Raw genomic sequence first — 27,078 nt, 5'->3', positions numbered from 1 at the left:
CAACTCAGACTAGAAAAGGCTTCCTGTATCTTGTCGTACAGTCCGAAAGCCTTTAGAGCTGGAACGTGGTTTTCTTCGCCTTCTTTCAACGATCCATCGCAAAAGTAGCCCAGTTCAGCGCACTTCTTATGCTCACCAAACACGTGGCTCGGGATATTCAAAATATCTCCAGAAAGCTTCCGCCCAGTAAACATGAGCCGGTTAAAATGTGGTTGAAGAAACGTTAAGGTCGTATAATTATGGTATAGGTAGAAAATATTACCGTGTTCGATATACGGTAATTTTTCAGTAAAATATTAATCGTTGTCTCTCCACAAATATTATACGATTTTCATTACACGTACATTTAAACAACGGTTTCTAGACTAATAATCAACGTTTTGTTTACTAGTTCAATTGCTAATTTAAATTCGTTAAAAACCGGTATATTTATAGATATTAAAATACAAATTTTCTACGTTTCATCGTCAACGTTTTGTTGTGGTAAGCGAGATTCGTAGTATAAACGTGTGGTAAAACCGTTTATATTTCTAGTCTTATGAACAGTTAATATACATGTTTTATTCCTTCACCGGTAACACAAGTTTAACGTTTCATTCACTGCTTTTCTACAACATTTAAACAACGGTTTCTAGACTAATAATCAACGTTTTGTTTACTAGCTCAATTGTCAATTTAAATTCGTTAAAAATCGGTATATTTGTAGGTATTAAAATACAAAATTTCTGCGTTCCATCATCAACGTTTTATTGTGGTAAGCGAGATCCGTAGTATAAACGTGTGGTAAAATCCATTATATTTCTAGTCTCATGAACAGCTAATATACATATTTTATTCCTTCACCAGTAACACAAGTTTAACGTTTCGTATAGTTACCATACCTTGCCAATATGTTCTCATTAATTGTTTAATAATTAAGTCAATACACTTTTGATCTACTGATCACATGTAATACGTGAAAATTACGTCGTACATAGACTTGTCATATCGACACACAGAATTATATACCTACTCGGGCCGAAACGTAAACAAGATTTGTTTCGTACCTTTCTGACCTTCATATCCAAGAATACTACCCTTTTCAACATAGTGAGGGCAGGAATCAACTTTTACATCATTTACTTACATATTGCGATGTTTGAATTTGGAACTATAATCATTATATTCAAGTTTTTCTCATGTTAGCAGTGACTAAAATTCAACGTTTTGTTATCCTCCTCAGCACGTTTTTCTGATTACCTTAAATTTTGTAAACAACTGGTCATTCGATTTCCAATCTTTTTTTTCATTCGATAAACTAGTAAGTATCATCAAAAATATGAAAAAATTCAGGTGACATAACACTAGAAGTGATAATTTTATTCTACGTAATATTGTAAAGTAGAACAATATGTTACCTCCATTTTTTCAAATTCTTTTCCTTGTGTTATTGGTAATTCCCCAACATAGGAAAAAAAGTTGAAAAATCGATGAACAGATTTTTTTACAAAGGTCACCAAGAAATTACGTAGTTGAGCATATAAGTGCATCCCTTCGCGGCGTCTTTATTAATTGTAAAACATACGTTTTCCTATACCATAATGTATATATTGGAATAACCCATGCTAGGAAAGCGAGTGGCCGTAGATGAAGCTCGTGTACCATGGATGTTACATATACGTATAATGAGCGCATGTATCAAACGACAAGCGGTCGCGAAGAATCGAGAATGTCCTAGCGTGAAATACTCGCGCCTCTTCTTCTGCCTCTGATTGGCTCGCTAGGTCAGCGTGTTGTAACTCGTACGGTTCCTGCACGCTGAGAGCCGAGGACGACGCGCCAGAATGCCCCCCCCACCACCGTTCGCGAAGGCTCTCAGCTCACGCGATCAGTGAATCAGTCTAATTTGACCAACTTCCGAGGTCAGTGCACGTCCGTGTTTATGTGAGCCTTCATAAGCTGGTAAGTACAAATGTATTTTCTATTTGGAAAAATTTATCACGATGATTCAATACAGACGAAAATGACAATACAGGCGTAAATAACCTGACAATAAAAAGAAGAAACAAATACTTTGTGATTGCGTCGTACTTGCTTTTGAACGTCGCCGAAAGGATGTAGGCACAATAGAATTGCTTGTGGATAATGCTATAAGAAGCATGTCTATGGTATGGAATATATACTGATTGCAAATAGAAGCCGCAGATATTTATTGTTAGCTTCATTCTTACTTGTGCAGGCATCGTTTTTCTTTTATAAGGTTATCCAGTGAAATAGATCGCTAACACATACGTATCATGTACGAATGAACGATCATTTAGTGGCTGCATCTTTTCCCAATAAACACACAGTGGTTGAAATGATGTATAATAGACCTGTCAAGACACGTTGAGAGAACGTTGAAATGGCACATAAAGATTATTCTACCTAGAATACAGGTGTTAAATACTATGTATTTTCAGGTATTTGACGGATCAGCAGTGATATCGAGGAAGTGAATGCTCCAGCTGCGGTCGAATAATAATTAAAACTTATGCGTACTGCGTACCTAGACAACGCTTTCTATAGCGTCTGTGTTCTTTTTTGAAATAATGTGCCAATACTTTTTATTATTTTACTTTGTCAGGATTGTGATTTTTTACCTAGTCCCGAGATGAAAGTTAACAATTTTCCTCGTTAGGGTATAATCATTGTATGATTATTTTGTTTCATGTTTTATTTGTTATCAAACCTCTTGTATCGGATATAAGTTTTTGTTTGTTCATGTTTACTTAATTTTACTATTTGCTATACTTCTATACTCTTGTGAGTACATCTGTACAATTGAGGTATGCGTATATGTAAAAGACTGTATGTTTATTTATACATCCCAGTCAACATTCACACAGTTACATCGTTGGCATAATAAAATGTCCGCATCAACGATACAGACAAACTGGTATATAAAAAACTACTGTTATGTTTCGGATACATTGTTAAAGCGGATATTTCGATACGTGTGCAATGTAACTATTGTCATTGTTGCCTTGAATGAAAGTAACTTATAATAAATATATATCATGTTTCGCAAAGGTGTGTGCTTTATCTCATTTAGTTGTCCTGTATTTCTCATAAGAATACATGGGTGTGGATGTAAAATAATTAATATCATTTAATTGGTGCAAGTTACCATTACTGAAATAGCTAAGAATGTGAGCGTTGCTGTATCATCTAACCCCTGAGATAAGTCCATATTGACCATACAAGAAGCTTTTAACAGCTTGTGTATTAATATAGTACATGAAAAATTATACCGAAAACATATTCTCAAGTTGGTTGTTACACGTTTATCGGAACCGCGTGATATTCGATTAAGTGTATTCAATTAAACGTATAATAATTGTTTACGGATATCGTTTTTACGTTAAATCAACACACATTAAGTACGTGTATTATTATAAAAAAAATTTTCCAATGAACACGCTTATTAAACGTGTTTGAACCACGAAAAATGGTGGCTATAACAGGTATATATTAAACGCCTACGTTAACATTTAAATTGCGTTCTTCCATACTTGTTTCATTACGTTTCTGAAAACCGTAATTTCGACGTTTACTTCAACCGTGGAATATCCGGATCATAATCACTAACAGAAAACGTTGATGAGCGCAGTAGAAAAAACCTATATCAGGGCGGACATTTTTCACGAGAAAAAACGTATGTGCTGAACGATTATTCAACTATATACAACGTTATTTTTCGACGAATTTCTTACGATTTATTTACCAGCAATGTTTATTGGGCGGGCCTTCAGGCTTGTGGGACCGTCTTCCGTCGATCTGAACTTTGCAGCCTTCGATACGGCAGTTCGCAGCCTGAGTACGCTACCTTCCACAACTTGGCGCAATTTCCCTATGCGACCTTTATTTTTCAGCGTGTCTTTTATTTTCGTTGCCAGATTACGCAACAAATGATTGATGCATTCGACCTTCTTGACAATCATATTCGGGTACGGATTGCTGTCCAAGATCTTCTTGTACACGCTACTGTCTCCATCGGCGATCAAAGTGGAGTAGATAAGTCCATGCGTATCAATGCTGGACGTGAATCCGTCGACGATAGCGTCACTCTCCATGCTGGTCGAACTGCGGTTTCGATCCCAATTTTTGTAGCACGTGTGCTCCGTAGGTTCCTTCCCAGTACGGGCCGCCCTCTCACACGTGGCACAAAATTTATTACGCACTCCGATGAAGAGGACCTTCTGCGTATGATACCCGACGATCGCTCCAATTCCAGACAGAGAGTCGTACTTTCCGGTTCGGTAAGATCGTTTCATCCAGCTACCATCCGCTACGACGGGAATATGAGGGATGCCATCAACGACGTCACCTCGCTTGAGAGCTAATTCCTTCTCAAATTCTCCAGCAGCTCGCATTTCATCGTGGGCGACATTCATGAACTGGACCGTTATATCGTTCTCGTACCTCAGATAGGTCCGCTGCGAGATGTTTGGGATATCAACCGCTGTAAGGAGTTGTTCCAATTGTGAATACCCTATTCCGCTCGTTATGCATCCGGCCACCGCGCTATGATGTATGTCCATGGATTGAAGATTTTCCGGTTCAGTCCAGACGCTGTCTTTGTAAAGGCACATTTGGCATTGAAAAAATACTTGTGTCTTCAAGCCTTGCCGGCGCGAATCCACGATTACCAGGGAACGCATCGGACAATTTAGGGTCGGTGCGTGATTCCCGAATTTCCGGATGAAATCAGTGAAAAGATGCTCCAAGTTTACAATACGGCGGCCATCGATGTGCGCTTCTTTTAAACGGTACGAGTCGGGTTCAGCGTCAGATACAACCAACTCGTAATCGGACAGGCCGTCTTCTTCAGGCCATTCAAAGTCGGATACTGCAGCGGCTCTCTCTATGTCGCAATCGTTGTCGCGAACGTTATCGTGGTCCCCAAGTTCTTCTGCGTCGCTATCATCATCTTCTGATTGCAAGATGCGTAACAGTTCGGGAGTCGACATGCGTCGGCGAGTACCTCCAGACGTGCTCGGTTTGTCGAGGTTCAATACGACCTCGAGTGGTTTACCTGCCTGCGCAGGCGGGGTCTCGGCGTGCGTAGCAGCAGCTATCGTAGCCGAAGAGTTGGCGGTCTCTTCGGCTGTTGCACGATTGAACGCCACGCGGCGCCGCCTACACAAGGGAAGATGGACAAATTCATTAGCAAATACCTCGCGGGCCTCACTTCTAATTATCTTCGGAAACTAAATTTGCCGAAAATAGCTCATTGCCCGGTATAATCAGAGATACAGAATAAAAAACAATTTCTCAACGGCACGGAAAATAAAAGCCAAAACAAGTTTTCTTATCTTATCAACTACCGGCGTTTGTTGTAATAATAACAATAATAAGCAAATTGTTGTAAGCAACATGTTGGAACATTTTAATTATTGTATATCGCGTCACCATACTTTTCTAACTGTGTTACAACTTGATCACCATGCACTTGTCTAACACTATGACAACTTGTTTTGGTTTCATTACGCATCTTTATCCCAAATACACCTTACTGATAATTTTTATAGTTTCTGAAATACAAGAGGTCATTTTTGTGAAAGCAAAAGATATTTTTTCTTTCACTTCAAATCGGCGTAACTTTATTCAGTACTGATATTTATTTTTGAAACTTTAACACGACAAACTTGAATGTATCCCTCGACTTTGAAGCCCAATTACAATCCTGAATATAGAATATAAACAAAATTGCGATTTTTTCCAAAGATTTCAAGCAGGATTCCTTATTATACTATACTCGTACAATGAAAAAGTTGTACGACGAAATTTGAAGTTTTCATTTTTCAATCACACCAACATTTTGACAATGCTTCGAAGAAGTTTTCTGAAAGTTTTCGGCTTCCTACCTACAGTGCTCCCCCCCTAAGATATCCCTCTGTAAGATATTACTTCCCCTCATTTTACTATCATTTCCCCGCAATTCGGCTTCCCCACTGTACTCAGTGTTGTTTACTTGCGCATGCGCTTAAGCCGCTACTATAAGTCAGCTGTCTACATATACACAGATATACTTATAGATAGTCAAGTGATATTCGTAGTATTAAGTATAATTAATAATTAGATCGATAGTAAATAAAAAACTATCTAATGTCAAGCGATAAAAATAATAACTCTGTAAAGCGTAAACAACCGACAGCGGTACCCGTTTCGGTAAAAGTAAATGCCTTAAAAGAATTGAGTAATGGAACCCCAAAAAATGTTATTGCTCATAACCTCAATGTTACTGAGCAAACAGTAAAACAGTGGGAAAAAAATAAAAAAAAGTTTGATAATTTAGTGACGGAATATGGTGATGAATTGCCTGAAGTTAAAAGAATGAGAAAAATTGATAATGATTATGTTGACATGGCTACATGGTTTTGGTTCAAAGAAAAACGAGCTGCTGGCGTTCCAGTCCAAGGTACTCATGTCCAACTTCAAGCCAAAATTTTCCATCAAAAAATGGGTGCTAAAAATAAGTTTTCAGCAAGTAACGGCTGGCTTTATAAATGGCAACAGAGGCACAAGATTCGTAATAAAAAAATCTGCGGAGAAAAATTGTCTGCTGATACTGCTGCTGCTGATAAATACAAATCTCAGTTTAAAGATTTTGTTATTGAAGAGGGCTTATCTTTAGATGAAGTATTTAATTGTGATGAAAGTCCATTAAATTATAAAATGTTACCGTCATCAACATTGACAGCAGCAAGTGAAGCTGGAGCTTTTGGTATTAAAGGAAAGAAAGAAAGAGTAACAATCATGGCTTGTAGTAATGCATCAGGAACTTTGAAATCACCTCTTGTGTTGATTGGTAAGTCTGCCAAACCTAGAGCAATTAAAAATTTAAAGACGTTGCCTGTTTATTATAAAAGCCAAAAATCTGCGTGGATGACATCCGGTCTATTCAAAGAGTGGTTTGAAGATGCCTTTGTACCGGCTGTATCTAAATTCCTAGCCGAAAAAGGACTTAAAAAAGCTGTTTTGTTCGTTGACAACTGCGCTGCTCATCCCCGTCTATCAAAAGGTGACATATCAGTTCATTTTTTCCCACCAAACACAACTTCTTTGTTACAACCAATGGATCAAGGTTGTCTGCAGAATTTAAAATTGTTTTATCGCAGTAATTTAATGGCACACATCATTGATTCTGTCAATAAAGGCAGTTCTTTATTGGACAGTTTAAAATCTGTCAGTACAAAGGAGGTAATTTTTTGGATTCTTGACTCATGGAATAAAGTGTTGCCAGATACACTCAGAAAATCATGGAGCACGGTATGTTGAATGATAAAAATGTTTATATATATATAATTGATACTTGTTGACTACAATTTCCATTTCATTTTTAGTTGTGGCCGTTAGATTCTACTTCTCAATCTGAGGGAACTCCATTATCTGATCAATCGACTGATACTGCAGGTGGTACTGAGATATTAGATGAATTTTGTGAGGTGATGAAAAATCATGGAGGTTTATCGAATGTAAACGGAGACGATATAAGAAGCTGGTTTCACTCTGATAACACACTTAATCCGACTGATATTCTCAGTGATGAAGAGAGTAGTACAGCAAGGGGGGTTCTACACGCAGATTCCGGTTACCGACACTTACCGACCGAGCCGACCAGTCCGCCTATACATTCTCCCCAGACTCAAACCCTTTTCCGCTCCGCGCAGCTCAGACTCAAACCCTTTTCCGCGATGACGTCACAGTCTGACGTACCGAAGGTCAATTACCGACAGTTGTATCGATCGAGGGTCAAAATCGTGCTGTTTTACCTACAATCTTACCGACAGTTGTATCGATCAAGGGTCAAAATCGTGCTGTTTTACCGACAATCTTACCGACCGAAGGTCTGTAGTGCTCGCCTGTCCCACGATAGGACTGCTGATGTGTAACATGAACCACTCCGAATTCCTTTCCCACGGTAGGACTGCTGACGTGTAACGTCAACCACCTCACATTCCTTTCCCACCTTATCAGCCCCGTGGCATTCCAAAATTAATAGTTCCGAGAATTGTTTTTCACTTACTCGGTTTGATATCCAAGGTCGGCCGATAGTCGCGGTACAGAGCCTGCGGTGTCGGGTTACTATCGCTCTTGGAATGCCAAAAGGTGCGCGCGCATCCGTACAGCTGCCCTATAAAAAGACGTCTATCGTGATCGTCACTCTGTTCTCATCGTATTCTCATTGTGAACTGTTCTCACTCGTGAAATAACCTCGAAACGCGATGGATCTAGCAAAAGTTAACCACGTCAGCCGCCTGGAGAATCTGCCAACCAAGAAGATGTCGGAACTCGAAATTGGGGGAGTGTACGACGTCAACGGGTTACGACTGGTCAAAACAAAATTCGGGGGACGTGTTCTGGCGACAATCGATGGAGAATACAACGTCTTCTTACCACCGAGAATCGCAAGAGTTCTACAAGAAGATTCCAGTCAGCTGACTGAAATGTGTAGCATGGCCGGGGAAAATCGTCTGCAAATGAAATACCTTGGTGGAGAATTCAACAAGTTCGAATTTTCATGCAGTTATGCGCCTTAAATGAACTATGCGATCCCCCTCTACTTCCACAAAATTCATCCACGGTTCAAACAATGTTCTGTGTGTAAGTCTTACGTATAATAAACAAAAAAAAGATTGAAATTATGAATATTTTTTCATTTATCCATCCTGTATACCTTTAATCCTACGTACGTTTTGTATCTAGAATTAAGTCTCAAAATCTAAGAAAATGTCCGAACACCACTAAGCAAAGACGGAGGGTTTCGAGCTGCAACTCTACGATGAGTATTTGGACGGGTTCAGACCGGAGTGCAAGGTCGGCCGATAGCCGCGGTCAGAGCCTGCGGTGTTGGGTTACTATCGCTCTAGGAATGCAAAACTCGGTTTGAGTACAGCTCGGTCAAGGATGGAGAGCAAGGTCGAATCTTACATAAGCTTCTGAAAAAAATTCTCTCTTAAGAGCTAAGGTGAAGGTATAAAATTATTTCATGAATATTCTTTAAAAGTTTTATTGAGTACAATTTTTAGAGTACGGTTGACAATTACTTCACAAAAAAATAGTACAATAATTCTATTCAACAGTGTCATGACCAGGGTGATATATTCGCCAGGAATGCGGGACCGTTCTTGTAGACGCTTCTGCGCAGTAACACAAATCGTACAGCCTCGCCATCCGGACAGTACGATGATTTTGTAGCCAATTCTGGAGTATGCAAACGTTTCGTGCTGCACAGATTGCGTTGGGTATTGTGTGAAGGTCGCATCTCAGAGCTGAAGTTTTTTGCAGGGTTTCAAGCGACGGGCAGTCAAAGTCCAACATATCGATGATTTCAACTTTCGGAACGATTTTGAGCAACCAATCTCGTTTTTCTTCTCCTATTACGTACACGGTTTGAGCTTTGCACAGCCTGTCTTGAATGGTCCGCTCAACTTCCTCAAAAGGTACGGTTCCACAGCTCCAACGTAAGCCGTGAAAATCGCGTTCTAACCAAGAATTTTGGCTTTTATATTTGACGTCCAGTAAATTCCATTTGTAAGGTGGTTTGAAGAAAAACACTGAAGGAGATGCTTCCGAGTAGATTGGAATTACAGCCAATTCTTTTAACGTGAAGGTGTTGTTGAGAGGTCTACGAAAGCCTTGTATGTCAACGATGAGCTCCATCTTTGAACTGTGCGAGATGGTGGAAACGGGTCAGCTTTTATACCAACTTTTTCACTCCACCACTGAGCGGGTTGTATTCGACAATACGATCGTGAACGATCAAGCAGTACGCCGATGTTTCAGCGGGAAAGTTGGCTTTAGCTTCAAATTCAAGACGGATGTCGACGGGTCCGTACTTCAAAGATTCGTTTTGTTTCGAACAGTCGATAACGAACAAGGGGACGTCTCGAAGGAATTCACTCTTTGTCAGCAACGGCTCGGGGTTCTTGTCGTAGTAGGTAGCTTGGAAGTTTGCGTACATCTCGTACAGGAGCGCGTAGAGATTACGACTCATGTTGAGGTTCAGGTTACCGTACGGATAAGATTGAGAGTTTAAGAATAGCTTGACGTCCGTGATATTGCAATGATCGAAATGACTTGCGTTCTTGCCGGTCTAGTTCTTTCTACTTGTTTGGAAACTCAAAATGACGTACCGAGGTTTTTCAAGCTGAGTGGAAGTTTTCACAGTCCAAACGTGTTTCGATGTCGTGGGAAGTAAGGGATATTCGTACAATTCCCAACTGCGGAAGCTCATCGAAACAGGCGGATCTCTCTGAATGAAGTTTAGTAGGTCAACTTTTTTCTGATCCGCGAGTTTCAAATACGGTATTAGCCATTCCACTGCATTGATCGTGATTTTGAATTCCTCCTCCTGAGTCTGCACGATTGCGTTGACGTCAGTTTTTGATCTCGTCAAAATTAACTCATGTTTAGCGTTGACAACGATCTTGCGGTAGTCTTCGGCGAAACCCAATATCATGCTGAGCGGTATCAGTACGTCAAAGTTACCATCGGCATCGGTTAATTTTTTCTTCTCTTCTACATCGAGCCATCCAGCGTTCTCCATCAGCCAAGTCTGACCAGGGTGCAGGGAAGCGTAACCCTTCATGAGACTTGTCAAGCCAACGTTCTTGCTTCTATCAACCTCAACTGCGTTAATTTCGTAGCGAATTTCTTCAAACAGATGACAGATGGCGTTGTTTACGAGCTGTGTGTTCACAGTAGCTGTACCATCAGGTTTGAGGAGTCGTCCGTGGATATGTACCGAACTTTTGCTGGGTAATATGCATAAATCCTGATGCTGAACGGTGATTCGAATTTCATCGCTGTTGTTGAAAGTTGACGAGGCGTAAGGTTTGTGAGCGTGAATCTCGTAATGCGCAACGGATTCGTCAAAGACGACTGGTGTTTGAATGTTCAAGATTTCCTCCTCCATGGCACGTAGCAGATGATAAAAAAGCAAAATCGGATTTTTATTTGTCGGAAATTCCTCTTCCAAAAGGTGTCAGTTTCAGACCCAGAGCTATCAGGAACTCCACGTTTCGAGGTGTTAGCGGCGAAGAGGTTCCCGAAATCGTTAACGTTAACGAATCATCCATGACTGCGAGTGGTAGACTGACTTTGACGAATCACGCACCATGTTTATATAGCTCGCCACTTAGAAATTTCAGACACAAGTGTCCGCATTTAAATGTATCGTAATCCTGGTATCTCTCATGATTGTATTTGACGCTACCAACGCCGAGGTATTTTATGAGGTCCGAGGGTGGTTGAAGGTTGCCGAAACTGTCAAAGTAATCGATATTATTGTCGCGTTTCTTGTACGCAACCCAGTGTGTTCCCGGACCGTCTTTGTCGTCAAGGTTGATTATAGCTGATTCGTTTTTTCGTGGACCGTTTTCGGGCATTTCGTTTCGCATGTAAACACCGCGGAAATGCGGAACCTTCAAGATTTTTGCATATTTCAACAAGTCCCAGTCAGTCAACGCTCGACGTGGTAGCATCGCATCTAGTTTTTTGAAAGATGGAGACCAAGACCTGTTCTGTATGGTTTCATGTGAAGCCCTTTGCCCAACGCGATAGCTTCCATAGTTTTGTTGTGTCGTTTGCTTTCCTCCAATTCTCGTTTAGCCGCGCTCGCATCGTTCACAGCTTTTGCTATACCGGCCGCACCACCGGCTAACGCACCCGTAGCGCTGAGACCGGCAAAAATAGGAATCAGAAACGGTAGAAAACCACCGACTTTCGAAGGTACCGGTAGGACGCGAGGTGTTCGCACTTTACCACCCGCTTTTTCAACGGCGTTCTCAGCTCCCTTCAGTGCAGATTCGATAGCTACTTTTGCATCGTTGCTTGGAACCATAGAACGTTTTGCAGCATTTACAATTTTTCTCAAGGTCACATTTTTTGACTTTCGCATTCCCATTCCGAGTTTTGACTTTACTTTCATTGTATTAGCTACTGCCCAAGCGGCTGCCTTCTCACCGAAATTTGCGTCCTTTGCGAGAACCCGTTTCCAAGCTTTCTCAGCCAACACCCTATCAGCCTCGTTTCTAACCTCAAGGTTCTCACGATTTTTCGAATACGCTATATCGTGTTCCCTACACGCTGCATCGAGAGGGTTGATACCGGAATCGCCTCTCGCGAGTCTTTTCGTCAACTTCGTACCGGGACCGCAGTATTGGTAACCGGGAACATGCAACTCGATCGGAAGTTTGTTGATGATTCTATTCACCAGACCCTTGCCACGATGTTGCCGCCTGCTGCTGCTGCTTCGTTTACCTCTGTACGCGATCATATTCGTGCGTTGACTGAAGAAAAGTGCTTTAAAACGGGGTATTTATAGCAAATCCGATCAGTCATGTCCGAGATGCGATTTGAGAAACAACCTACCAAGCTTCCCGTGATGAATTTTGACAAACTTTCGGAGCAAAATGTCGAAAAGCACAAACGCCACGGTGAATTACTCCCGAACAGTGTACGTGCGATATTCTGTGGACCGTCGAATTGTGGTAAAACTAACGCGTTGCTCACACTTATAACCCATCCCAACGGACTCAGATTTGAAAATATCTACATCTACTCGAAATCTCTCAACCAACCTAAATACCGATTGTTGAAGCAATTGCTGGACCATGTTGAGAGTACGGAGTATTTTGCGTTTACCGAGCGTGAGCAAGTGATTCCACCGGAAGAAGCACGACCCAACTCAATAATCATATTTGACGATGTAGCGTGCGAGAAGCAGGAAAATATTAGAGCCTACTTTTGCATGGGTAGACATCACGACGTTGACTGTTTCTATCTCTGTCAGACGTACGCGCGTATTCCCAAACATCTCGTGCGCGACAACGTAAACTTACTCGTGTTATTCAAACAAGACGATATGAACCTGAGACACGTATACAACGATCATGTGAACACCGATATGTCTTACACAGAGTTTAAAAGTGTGTGCTCTGCATGCTGGAACGGTGAGAAGTACGGGTTTCTGGTGATCGACAAAGACAGTGAGCTCAACGAAGGACGATACAGGAGGGGATTCGATTCTTTCGTTAGCCTGGAAAAGGAATAAAATTTACCGTTTTCGAGCGAGAGACCCAGTAGCGCTGCAGACTCAGTTGCGTCAACATGCAGAGCTCTGAAATTTCCAAGCGAAAAGATGTCCTGCATCAGATCGCTCAAGCAAGTGCTGCGATCCGTCGAAAACACAGATTGCTCAAGTCGGGCAGGGAATCTACGACTCAGAAATTGAGTGACGTTTTCAAACCAGTAGTGACTCCGTTGCAAGAACTGGTGAATGTTACAAAAGACACCAAACCTGTCAAACAAGAGGTGGAAGAAATTAAAGAAGAAATAAAGGAGATGAAAAATGAAACGAAAAATGAAACTGTCTCGGAAATGGACGATTCCTTTGCTTCGGCGGGGGATGAAACAGTCGTAGAAACACCGGTCGAGGACGAGTATTTTGCACTGATGAGAGATGCGAAGACAAAAGGCGAATTGGACAACGTGTACGGTGTACGCAACCTCTCAAACGGACCGATGATCGGTGATTCGTTGATATCTTTTGAGAGTGACTACGTTCGTATTGGCGACACGCGTTACCCGAAAACGAAGGGTTTGCTGGAACTTTTGTTCAAAAAGAAGCCCGACGGTTCTTCTGTGAGCGCCGGAGATCGGGAAAATTTTAAAAACATAATCCTCGCAACGAACGCGCATAAGAAGTATTACTCATCCGACGGGGCTGTTCGAAACGATAACAGTTACAAATTTAGAAATGTCATTGCCGAATTGATGGATTATTCTCCGTCACCTCGCCGAAAGGGTAAAGGTCTACTTCCGCAAGCTATGCTCACTCGACAAGGTGTTGAAACGGAATACGTCTTCTGGGATGATCCAAACGAGTTGGTGGAGCGTCTTCGTTTACTCCTGGCATCTCAGGCAGCGGGAAATCCGAGTCACAATAACGAAATAATCTCCATTATCGAAGAGCTACGCGAAGCAGGAATCATTTATTAAGCAGCTCCCGTCATTTTTGCATTCATTACCGAGATGAGCGTCGACGTGTTTGGACGTCAGCTGAATAAAAACACGACCGCGAGCACTCGCGGTCCTCCGGGTGTCGGGTTTCAAATAACAGCGGACGGGCATTACGATATACGGAACAAGAGACTGTGCAAAGTCGCAGATCCCGCAGAGCCGAACAATGCTGTAACTTTAAAAACCTTGAGACGAAAATTCAGCGTGCTGCAAAAACGAATCGACAACCTCGATCAAATGATCAAAGCTTTGGAGATCACCACGGAGAAAGCCTTGGATACCTTCTACACAGACTTTAAAACAGGCAGAGACTTGTCGATTCGAAACGCGGAAATCATTTCCAAATTGGACACCAGACTAATAGCGTTGGAATATGAACGAGGAAAAGCAAGCACTGGTGACGGAACTGCATAAGCCTGCACGCCGGAATTACCCGCGTCGACGTGTAGACGTGCGCGGCATCGACGAGACCTGGCAGGCGGATCTTGTTGATATGACGTCGTACGCTGGACAAAACAAAGGCTTCAAGTACATGCTCACAGTCATTGATATCTTTTCAAAGTATGCGTGGGCTGTACCGATAAAGAGCAAGTCTGGAGACGATGTTACGAAGGCAATGGAATCTGTGCTTGTCCAAGGACGGGTACCGAAAAATTTACACGTCGACAGAGGAACGGAATTTTACAACTCGAAATTCGAATCGCTTATGACACGCTACGGAATCAAACTTTACTCCACGTACAGTAATTTGAAGGCTTCGATCTGTGAACGTTTCAATCGCACGCTGAAAGGTAAAATGTGGACACGGTTCAGCATGCAAGGAAGCTACAAGTGGCTCGATATCTTATCCGATTTGGTTTCGGCTTACAACAACGTCAAACACCGAACCCTAAGAATGAAACCGTCGGATGTCACCGTTGCAAACGAGAGGCTGTTGTTACGTCAGGCGTACGGAGGGCTTCGAGCGATACCTACCGTATCGGCAAAGTTCAAATCCGGCGACAAAGTTCGAATCAGCAAATTCAAAAATGTCTTCGAGAAAGGTTACACTCCCAATTGGACGACTGAAATATTCACGATAAGTCGAGTGGAAAATACTCATCCTGTGACGTACAAGCTCAAAGACTACCGAGATCAACCCATCGCTGGTGGTTTCTACGAACAAGAGCTCCTCAAGGTTAAGCATCCGGATATCTATCTGGTGGAGAAGGTGCTCAAGAAGCGTGGAAGAAAAATATACGTTAAATGGTTAGGTTTTGACAATACACACAACAGTTGGATAAACGAATCGGACATGTAACATTTTAATAAATGAATTTTTTTTGTAAAAACGTATGTTCCTCTTTATTTTATATCCGACACACAACAAGTATGCGTCTTTTTAGACAATCGACATGGTACAGTTATAAATTACAAAGCTTAGGCTTGTAGCCCCACGGAAGCGTGTCGGTTGTATTTTGAAATACGATCCGCTTGTCGTCATTCCAGCTCAGTGCTACTTTCTGCTGTTCTACGGTGTACACCTCATGCTTTCGACTCATGATCAAATGCTGATTTGAGGATAGATTTTCACGTTTCAACGCACAGTCCAGATAATCGTTGAAGGTTATTTTTCTTAACGCTGATCCTCTGACTCCTTTGGCACGTTTAGTGTCTGTCTCATCTCCCATCACTCGGAATGCGTACAGTTTAGCTCGTAACCCTACAAATTCGAGCATGATTTTGCCGTTGTTCTCGTCTTTCATCAAACCGAGAACTTTTTTGTTCGCTAGAGGCATTCCGTAAGCGTTGTCAAGAGGATAATCCGACGTGTCAAATTTATGTAAGTCCGCCTTCATGTGTTCATAAATGTCGGGGACGGTAAAATTGTAAATTAAACTGTCTGTATCTGTATACATTAATTTTGCTAAGTTGCCGAATTTCTGTTTAATGTAATTGTAATGAAAATCATAAATGTACGTTTTAGCTAGATCCATTATGGAGAAACCTGCATACAATGGTTTGTTCAACTTAACTTTCATCTTACTCATCTCAACGATAATCATATCTTTGTCGAACACGGTGCAGCTGTGAAAATTAGGCTTGGCTATGGTAGCTCTCGCACCGTACCGTCCATCCCATTCGGTGATCAGCCTGACATCTCTATACTTCCTAACATTTTCCATAGTTTTGCCAAAAACTGCGTTGTTCATTAGCTTGTAAAAATTTTTCTCAAATTCGTTGTCAGATTTTTTTCGCAAATCGGTATTTAAATCTATATATTTTTTCAGCCACGGAGTTTGCTTGAATTTGAGAACTCTATGAATTTTGAGTAATTTTAAACCTAATTGTAAACATTGTTTCAGAACGCGGTAGTGAACAACGTAGTTTTTCTTGGAAAATAGCGTGGGCGTCAATTTTGGCTGTTTATTGGTCGAAATCGGAGGTACATAGTGCTCCGGACACAATGGTAAATCCTTATGAGTTTCATGCAGTTCCGCAGGATATTCCAAATCTACCTCCAGCACGTAACCAAACTCTGCATCGTCCGAGATGGTAAGAACGTCGCATTGTCTGAAGTCTGATACCCATTCGAAGGAACTGTATGGCAGAGCAAAGCTCATAGCTGCACCGTACAAATTATTGACGTCAAAGTACATGAGATAAGATTCTTCGATCTCAGGATCGAATTTCTCTCCCATATACCTGTTGTTGGCCTTTGCGTATCTGTTCGAACACTGTGATACACCACCACGAATACCTTTTTCGATAAACATAACCATGTCTATGTCGGTGAGAAGCTCGAGTTCGATGTCTGTACATTTTAACATTGCATCAAACGACAGACCGGGCGCTGTGTAGTAATGTAACGGGTCCAGTTTGTACGTCGTCCAACAGCTCTGTCGAAAATTTTGAAAAACGTCAGCCAGTAAAAACACGTCCGTCTGTAAATACAAGTCCGAATACTCTCCCAAAGTTTGGACGTTAGAAGTTTGCCATACGTCGCACGCATGCGCGTAATCGTCGTCTGATATATTCCGGTCGTTCAATTTTGAATAAAACTGTTCTTTGGCTGGTAAATGTTTCTCCTCGAGCTTCTCCCAACTGTCTATGTATTCGTACGGGAAGACACCTTTCCTAGTCAATAACCGAAATTTGTTCAAGCTACTGCAGAATTTACGTGTTATTGTTTTTCGACAATCGTCCAGATACGATGATAATTTATCGAGACTGCTAGGCATGAAACGGTACGAATCTATGAATCTAAACTTTATATCTGTCCCCTTAACGAATTTAGTGAAGGAAATGTACTTTTCTTTGTTGACAGGTAATAGTTGAACAGTACCTTCGAATGACTTACCCAGAGCTTTGATCAGAAAATGCGCATCGTAACCCGAAAGATTGTGGAATATCACTGGGATGGTGTGCGAATTTTGGTAATTTAGATTACAGCTGCGGTGAGCAGCACCACGGTACTTTCCTGTGAAATGACAGTGATCCCGATGTTTCACGTCTGTGAGCGTAAACGGTTTTTCACAAATATGACAGACCGCCGACAAATCAAATTCGTTGATCTGATTGAAATTTAGTGGTTCCATCGGTACAACAGTCTTGTAGTATCCCTCTAACGAAAGTGCCAATTCCTTTAACTCGTTCACAAACCATTGGATGCAAGTTTCTCCACGATTAATTTTGAATTTTGAAAGCGAATCGTCAAACGCGCAATGCAGATAGTAAGCTATACTATACGGAAGATGCTTCTGATAAATTGTTCTATTTTCCCCAAAGCTTTCATGTGTGGGTTGCAGTAAACATTCGAGATCCGCGTAAATGCAGAATGGAACGGTTTCTTTGTGCTTGAAATTTTTGAATTTCAGTATTTTTTCCTCATCTGTAGGTAGAATAACTTTTGTTTTGTTTAAATTCATGCAATCAGCTCGGTGCTTCAACAAACATCTTTCGAAATTGAAATGAGACAGACACCTATCGCACAACCAAGTATGACATTTATGCTTGGAAATTTGAGATCTTGTCAATCGAGACAGATTTCGAATACAAGTGAAATGAAAGATTCTATTTTTTTCATAATTTACCATATCATCGTCATCGTCATCGTCAGTGGTTTCAGTTTCTATCGCCAAAAGATGAATTGTAGGTTTATCAGACTTATTCTGACTTAGGTGAATCGGTACTATATCACTTTTTTTCCGATCACCTTGGTCTATACCATAAACGTTAATTGAAAGACCGTTGAGCTTCTCAAATTTTGAAATGGTGTTTTTGTCTAGAGACATAGGAAACGTTATACCATCATACCGTAGCACTGAGCTGAAATGTGGGTACGAGCTGGTCGCGTTAGGATGGTTGTTGTCGGCTGGGAACAGAGCTGCGGTGACCGACCAGAGGAAGCAATACGAGTCGCTGTTACGGATGTTGACGACAGCCTTCTTATCTTGAATATCTTTGGGTAGTGGTGTGTATGTGAAGACACCGCCTCGCAGTGGCACGTACTTGTTGATATTCACAGTCAAATTGATTATTTCGGTCAGCGACCAGCCTGAATCCTTTTCCTGGAAATCTTCCACCTTTTTCAACAAACGCTCCGTCGCGTTTTCGATGAACCATTCGCTGATATCCGTTGTCTGGAGGATGATTTCATTTCTCGTATTAAAAAATTTGATCTCTTCCACCGTGCGATCAACTTTTCTGAGTTCAAATTTACAAGCCAGGATAACGTTGGCTTTCAAGCTCCCGTCTTTCTTCAGAGCGTTTTTCAGTCTCGCCACAGCTAGTACCTTTGCGTCTTCTAGAAATCTCTCCACATCTTTATGCTTCAAATTGACGATGGATCCAGTTCGAATTCTACTCTCGAAAGCTGATTCCAAATCTTCCCTCCGTACTCGATCGCTTCTTCGTCGGCTTCGTAATCCGTCACCCACTTTCTGCAATTGTTGAAATTTGACTGTCAACGATTTCAGAATTCCAATTGTAGTCAAAATTCTTGTCTTCTCCCCGATCGTTGAGGCGTTGTTGCGTAAGATTTTATTCAAAAGCCTGATATTTTGGGTTCCGAGTCGAATCCATTTTGCAATTTCTGCCGGCGACGATTTTTCCGATAAAATCTTGAACGCCGATTCCATAATATCGATCAATCTCAAACACTTCGCGGATTCCATCTTGAGCTCTTTCCTCACGTATGCTTGACAGGTTGTGACGTAATGATCGTTTGCTGTGATGAGCGTCCTTTTTATAAGGCAGCTGTACGGATGCGCGCGCACCTTTTGGCATTCCAAGAGCGATAGTAACCCGACACCGCAGGCTCTGTACCGCGACTATCGGTCGACCTTGGATATCAAACCGAATAAGTGAAACACGATTCTCGGAACCATTAATTTTGGAATGTCACGTGGTTGATAACGTGGGAAAGGAATGTGAGGTGGTTCATGTTACACATCAGCAAATTCTCGGAACCATTAATTTTGGAATGTCACGTGGTTGATAAGGTGGTTAGACAAAACAATGCGATCGACAAGTTTCGACGGCGAGCGGTATGCGGTCAAAGGATTTCGGTGCGACGTTGAGACAAACAATTCTCGGAACCATTAATTTTGGAATGTCACGTGGTTGATAAGGTGGGAAAGGAATGTGAGGTGGTTGACGTTACACGTCAGCAGTCCTACCGTGGGAAAGGAATTCGGAGTGGTTCATGTTACACATCAGCAGTCCTATCGTGGGACAGGCGAGCACTACAGACCTTCGGTCGGTAAAATTGTCGGTAAAACAGCACGATTTTGACCCTCGATCGATCAACTGTCGGTAAGATTGTAGGTAAAACAGCATGATTTTGACCCTCGATGGATACAACTGTCGGTAATTGACCTTCGGTACGGCAGACTGTGACGTCATCGCGGAAAAGGGTTTGAGTCTGAGCTGCGCGGAGCGGAAAAGGGTTTGAGTCTGGGGAGAATGTATAGGCGGACTGGTCGGCTCGGTCGGTAAGTGTCGGTAACCGGAATCTGCGTGTAGAACCCCCCTTGCTGTACTACTGAAGAGATCATTGATATTATTAATGAAAATATTGATCCACTAAATATTGAAAATATTACAACTCAAGAAAGCTGCGATATTCTTCATGAAAGTATTATTTCTAATTCAACCAAAAGTTTCAAGTACAGAAGTCATACAGGCTGTTGAAACCTTGACAAAATATTGTGATGATTGCAATTTGTCTAGTCAAAATACAACGTTGTTTGAATTAAGAGGGTTATTAAAATCTCAAGTTGAAAACTTGAACTCTGAAAATTTTCCTCCTAATTAGTTATTGATACATATCTGTGATATTACTATACCTAATGGATAAGTAATGTATAGTGTGTTGATAATTTGATTAATAATTATTTTAAATATTGCTAATGTACGAATTTATATTTGAAAGTTTAACTTTACGTGGTATTCAATACCATAATTTATAAAATATCCTTGAAATAACTCAAGTTGTGAATTTTATGTTGATTTTAATTTTCTTATTTGAAGATAACACTCAAATTTGATATTTTTGTACTGTAAAATAAGTGCAATATTATTATAAACGATAACCTATGTCAACGGATGTCAAAGAAATAAATAATTCATTTCAAATATCACGCGCTTCTTTTAAGTATTTCGTGTGTCACTGCGCATGCTTCTATTTTTAACAGCCCCACCTTTTAAGAGTAGAGGGGATACCTCTCTAAGATATTTTTCCTGGAACCAGAGCCCCGAGTCTGAAATCTTAGGGGGGGAGCACTGTATTATTGTTCTGGAGCATTGTTAATTTTTCTATGAGCGCGTGTCGGGGTCATCTTTATTAGTCCAGGCAAAGCGTGATTTCGCTGAGAATTTTGGGTAAAACGCTATTTTTTTTTTAATTCTCTGGGGGGTCAGCCATGAGTGTGAAACTCAGTTTCCGGAACCGAAAGGGTTAGCGAACGGCCGCCATCTTGAAATCAAGGGTGTGATTGGTTTTTGTTATTTACCTCCGTAACCGTGAGGCTGACAAAAATTTTGTCAAGAGCTTTTTTGTAGTTGATACAATTACCCATAACTTTTTCCTATGACTTTTTGCACTAATGTTAATAATAAAAAAATTATAAACCAAAAACTATGAAAAATTAGGGAATAGAAAACTTTGAGGCAAGATTATTAATTAATTTCAAATCTGACAATAAAAATGCATCTGACCTTTTTTATAGAGGATTTTGTTCTAAAGAATTTGAATTATAATTTTTTTTTCGCTTCGTTGTTATTGATTCTTACGGTAATTAAATTCTATTATTTCTTCTTCATTTAATTTAAACGGAATACATCCAAATTCCTTTCTTCTTTTATTTGTTCCTGAAAGTAAATAATAATAACCCGAAGTTTAGAAATTTATAAGAATATAAAGCTCGTATGATTATTAAATTCTTAATTATTCGTAATCGAGAAAAAAAACTGTCGTTTTTCGAAAGTTTATTCGTTCTGTTTTTAGTTTTAAAAGGTATCCATTGCTTACGGATTATTGGAATTTATTATATGACGTTGAGGTTAATTATTTTTTTATTTAATTAATTTGAATTGACTGAATGTTAATAATTCGAAATGATTTCTAACAGAGAATTTTTAAATTCAATGATTTGTTTGAATTAATTCAGATATAATATTTTTGTTTTCAAATATCGAATTAATATAAAACTGTAAAAACGAATTCTTTAGTTATTTTTCGCTATATTTAAATTTCAAAATAGTTGATAAGTGATTTCGAGCCGTTTTTTTCCTTTTATTATATTGTTCTGTTTGAAAGTATAATTTACAAACTATTAGTCAGTATTTACCATAAGAATCAATAACAACGAAGCGAAAAAAAAATAATAAGTCAAATTGTTTATAACAAAATCCTCTATAAAAAAGGTTGGATGCATTTTTATTGTCAGATTTCAAATTAATTAATAATCTTGCCTCAAAGTTTTCTATTCCCTAATTTTTCATCGTTTTTGGTTTATAATTTTTTTATTATTAACATTAGTGCAAAAAGTTAAAGGAAAAAGTTATGGGTAATTGTATCAACCACAAAAAAGCTCTTAACAAAATTTTTGTCAACCTCACGGTTACGGATGTGAATAACAAAAACCAATCACACCCTCAATTTCAAGATGGCGGCCGTTCGCTAACCCTTTCGGACCCGGAAACTGAGTTTCACACTCATGGCCGACCCCCCAGAGAATTAAAAAAAAAAAAGCATTCTACCCAAAATTCTCACGAGCCTATTTTTTGAGCACGCTTTGCCTGGACTATATGCTGTAACTTAAGAATAATTCATTAAATTCCAATTATGCTTCGACTCAATTTTAATTCACTGTAGAGATAAAATAATTACTGTATGGTACGTTTTGTATTGAAACAATTTTAATTTGTGGAATCTTTATTATCTTGGCACGTTATCTGTGTTCAATAATGAGGATCTGATTTGTTCGTAAACGAATTAATTTCGTACTTTATTTTTATTATGCTACATATTGTTTATGTATTTGAAAAGTAAAACAGCTTGCCAGTGGGAAATTATACAAAGTCTACTCCGTAAACGTTGTCTAATACAAAGTGGTATAACTTGTGACGTGGCAGTTCGGTTAAGCCTGCCCGTTGCAGGAGACTCCCTGAACCCTGGGCGAGATCCCGGAATCAGGGTTTAGAAAATCGAGTCGCGAAATAATCCTAGAGAGCGCCAGAACTGGAGTCACGCACCCGAGCTTCGACAGGGACGAAATAGCGCATTGCGACCAAGATATTTCAGGCTTTTGTTTTTCTTATTTTTTTTTGAGTGCACCGGCTACCCTCCAGCGACCAACTCCGACGCTGAACATCTTTCGAGGCAAGGCGAAACCACGGAGATCTTGCGGGAAGGACACCGAGGCTGCGGAGGGGGAGGCAACGCAGATCCCCGCAGCGCGGGAATCCAAGGCGGACGCGATTCCCGCTGGCGGCCGGCGCGCCGCAGCCTCCCCGCTCACCCCGCCTACGCCCAACCAAGGTAACCGCGAGATACCAGCTAGCGACGAGGGAGCACCACCCCGCCCAGCCCCAGGACTACGTAAAGCTGCGCGGGAGACGACATCGCGATCTAGCCTTAAGTTCTGCGCCGCGTAGAGACGACACGTGCGCGGCAAGTTGCGCAATCCCCAAAATCGATGACCGATCGATTGTTGCGCATTCTTAGGGTGATGACGTCACGAAAAATTAGCGTGACGAGATCGGCGTTGCGACCATCCGAGATCACTAAAGTTCTGGCGTCTATAGAGAGCGGGTGGGATAATCGACTGTGCGTTGTTGCTTTTCTTTATTGTGACGAATTTGCGAGGAATGGCAGCCAGAGATCACGAGGGAGTGGGCCCGTTCGTCTCGTGGATGTGGAGCGGTAAGCGCTGTTAACCTTCTTGCGAGAGAATCTCGAGAGATCATTAGTAAAGGCTTGCCGAGGACGGATAGCCAGTGAGGATTGGCGTTAGCAACTGTACTCGAGATTCTTTAGCCGACACATTTGCTTCGTGACCGTAGCCTGAGTTGCGCGTAAGGGAGTAGCGTTAATTTCGGGGGATCCAGGAAATCGAGTCGAGTCACGGGTTGAGCCGAGACATTATTGCCTCAAGTTTGAGTGTAATCGAAATCCGTTACACGGGGTCATTTTACTTTTTCCGATACACCCTCCGTTCTCGTGTAGGTCGCGAGCAGTCTCACGGGGAGCATTCGAATTCGCGACTGCGTCCCGCCATCGCAGAGAAAGTAAAGCTCGGGTGCGCGCTAATAAAAATATGCGTTCCTAAAGGAGGGTCGTGGGTGCCGCGACGAGCCTCGCCTCCGTTTAGTTTTTTTTTGTTTTGGCATAATCAGTTAGTATTAAGTTGGCGATCAGCGCCGTTTTGTAGAGGACGATCGCGAGCAGCGCGTCGCGTCCGATTTTGCTTTTGGTTTCTTTTAGTGTGTGAATTAGCGGTCACGAGTAGTATAGTGACTAGCGCACGTAGGCCGTAGAGGTCTTCGGGATCCCTTCATATTTTTGTTTTCTCTTTTTTTTTTCTTCTTCTTCATTGATTATTTTGTTTGCTCGTTCCTTTTTTTTGTAAGCTAAGCGCTTGCGTTTGGGATCGCGAGGACAAGCGTCCGCAGTATTGTTATTATTCTTAATTTTTTTTTTTGTATTATCACTATTTTGAAATATACTGTTTAACTTTCTCGCTGCTTTGTGAAATAACTTGTCAACGTACGTGTGGCGTATCTCTCTCTACCCAAAGATTACCCCTCCCCTCTCCGCGGTGCTGAGCTACCGAGCATATGGTCGCGGTATATCGTATTACCGATTTCGAGGCGTGTTGATCACGCCAGGCGCCCAACAAATTTCGCGGTCTTATTGCAGGTTCAGGGGACATCGTGGACGCCAAATTATTGTGCACGCGGTAAGTTCTCGGTCATTTTCTCCGAGTGACCGAGGTGCAGAAAAATCCACGTCACAAACTATATGTTGTTCTCTTGTACGATACGTCGTGCGGAGTGAAACGTACTTGCATTGTTCATACCGAAATGCTAAAGATATTCACAAATTTTAATTTATCTAACTAGTCCTGTGTCAAAATATCGTCAGTCGTCATAAAGATAATTACAATAATAATTTCGCTGCTTATGTCCGGAAATGAACAACATAACGGGACTACGAGTTGATTCCGGAGTCTGGACGAATATATTATAGGATTTCCTTGTCAAAATCAAAGTCGAAAGTTCCTGATTAATTATTCGAAAAAACGACGTTCTTCGTAAAAAACAATTGAAATTCAATTGAATATTATCAGTTTAGTTTTAATTTTTATACATTTTTCCGCATCATCATCAGAATTGAGAACAAAATTCGCTGGTTAACTTTTTCACAAATTGTAGTACAAATTTTTTCTCCATGAATAATTTCTCGAATATTTCGTGGAAGTCCCTCACGGACAAAAGCGGCGACTTTGGTGTAAATTCGTACCCACAATTTTTTTTCTTGTGGGAATTCAGCATTATCTAAGTCGGGGGTACGAATTAACACCAAGTTGAGGCTGTTTCCGCGAGGGATGTCCATTTACGTACAAATTCGATCCAAGAAATTAAACGGTTGATCGAAAAAGAAAACCGAAAAAATTAAATTTTCATTTCTTTGAATGAAAAAAGACGTTTTCCCGAAAAATTTCTTAGGAACTTTCGATTCCAATTTTGATAAAGATTCGCCCTGTCAAGTATTTGCTGTGAATTACGAATCACCCTGCATAGCAAGTGCAGATTTGCCAGGATTCTTGTATATGATATCTATAATTGCACAACAGAAATTTGCAGTATATATTTTTTATAAAACACTTACCATTGCAACGAACGATTCGTTCATCGGCGCGTCAAATTTAACCTTTTTTTCGATCCAGCCGTGCGACGTGACTTATCCATTGTTGCACTCACAAGATTATTGTTTTTTGTAACAAATATATGTATACACACTGGCTGCGTGAAAATTTGCACGTGATTAGAACTTGTGACACGGCAAATTACCAAAACACTCGCGTTTGCTTCGTTCGCCGCGAAAAGTGGATGTAGACGGTACGCGAGAAAACGCAGAAGTGACGGCCGCGCGGATAGTGGGGACAGTGGCGTGTGTGAAGCGCAAGCGTCGCCGCCAAAGGACACCGAAGAGAGTCAGTCGTTCACGAACCATCGGCAACGATGAACCGTAAGTAATTTGTTACCAATCATAATATTTGGCGCGTAAATACTTTTTTCCACGCAGAATATGCATTCTTTTGCATTATTGGTGTTATCGAAAAACATCAATAGCGTACAAAATATTTTAAGGTAGTAGGTCCAATCCAATACCATTCGCAAAAAGCCAAATTCCGTAATAATCAAAATTATGTTAATCCTCACATAATACGTGAGAAATGTTGATCTTACATCTTTTTAGGTTTTTTTTTATGTAATGTATGTATATCATTTGAGCTATAAATAACAGGGTGGCTACTGGTCAGGGAATTCTGGAAAACCTGTGAAAGCCTGTGAATTCGGAAATTCTGGAATAGTCATGGAAATGTCGTGGATTTTTTTTCGGAAACTCCGGGAATTGTTAACTATGTTTTTTATTATGAAAATACGTCCCACTGTTTTCATTGTGAAATTCAACATTTTTTACGTCGAAATCCACGCGAAATTATCGAAATCAAAAATTTTGTACTCGTTAATCATTTTTTTCGCATACCTATTCTACGCTCTCTGTTGTTAAATATTAATTTACATATGACAAATGTTGATTTTCACACATGTCTGAAAATAATTAACGGCGAGACGAATGGTACGTGGGTACGATCAACGATACACATAAACATTGTAAATAATTAAATGACAATAAACTTTGAAATGTACCATCGCACTGTTAACAAAATTTGCGAATAACGCGTAATATTCCGTTACCGCAGCGCACGAACGCTGTACAAGCCGCTCGCGCACCGAGCGTTTTTTTATAAAATCATTCATAGTTATAATATTTATAACCCGATTACACTGAATCTTTCGCAGTTACCTTCTCTAGTACTCTGGTTCGCTTTACTCACAGCAGCAATACGCGTTGCAACTTCCCTTTCTGACGTTTCACTTTTCTTGAGTTAGATCCCCATTACAAACGTGCGTAAGAGCTTTGATTTGGAAAGCTTCGCTTCAAAAAGATCTTGCGGATAGAGAAACGCGATCTTAGTTTATTCAGGTTTTGAATTGGGGCGTTAATTTTTCTGTTTGTTTTTTTTTATTTTTTTGAGCCACCCTCTATTCAGCTTCAGCAGCTCGAGAATATTTATAAACCGCACTAAATTAGGGATTCGAATGCACAATCTCAATAAAATATCAAATGATCGATTAATCGATAAATTATTACCGATTCAATCGAGTCTTATTCCATAATTTTTTTTCGACTCGATTAACCGATGCATCGATTATTTTTAGCTTGGTGGCCATCGCGATCCGGTATATAGGCTG

General features: G+C 40.7%; 1 long non-coding RNA gene across 1 annotated transcript; it reads right to left on the bottom strand.

The window, feature by feature from the left end:
• Positions 1-1,494: 1,494 nt before the first annotated feature.
• On the bottom strand, positions 1,495-26,378 carry LOC124306423 (uncharacterized). Its single transcript, XR_006908611.1, has 4 exons — positions 26,368-26,378; positions 8,089-8,093; positions 7,896-7,902; positions 1,495-1,726 (listed from the first exon to the last, which is right to left on the bottom strand). It is a non-coding gene; the product is annotated as an uncharacterized LOC124306423 (long non-coding RNA).
• Between the last annotated feature and the right edge of the window lie 700 nt (positions 26,379-27,078).

This window comes from Neodiprion virginianus, chromosome 1 (assembly GCF_021901495.1).
Source record: "Neodiprion virginianus isolate iyNeoVirg1 chromosome 1, iyNeoVirg1.1, whole genome shotgun sequence".
Classification (NCBI taxonomy): domain Eukaryota; kingdom Metazoa; phylum Arthropoda; class Insecta; order Hymenoptera; family Diprionidae; genus Neodiprion; species Neodiprion virginianus.
This window is presented reverse-complemented; position numbering and strand designations above follow the sequence as displayed.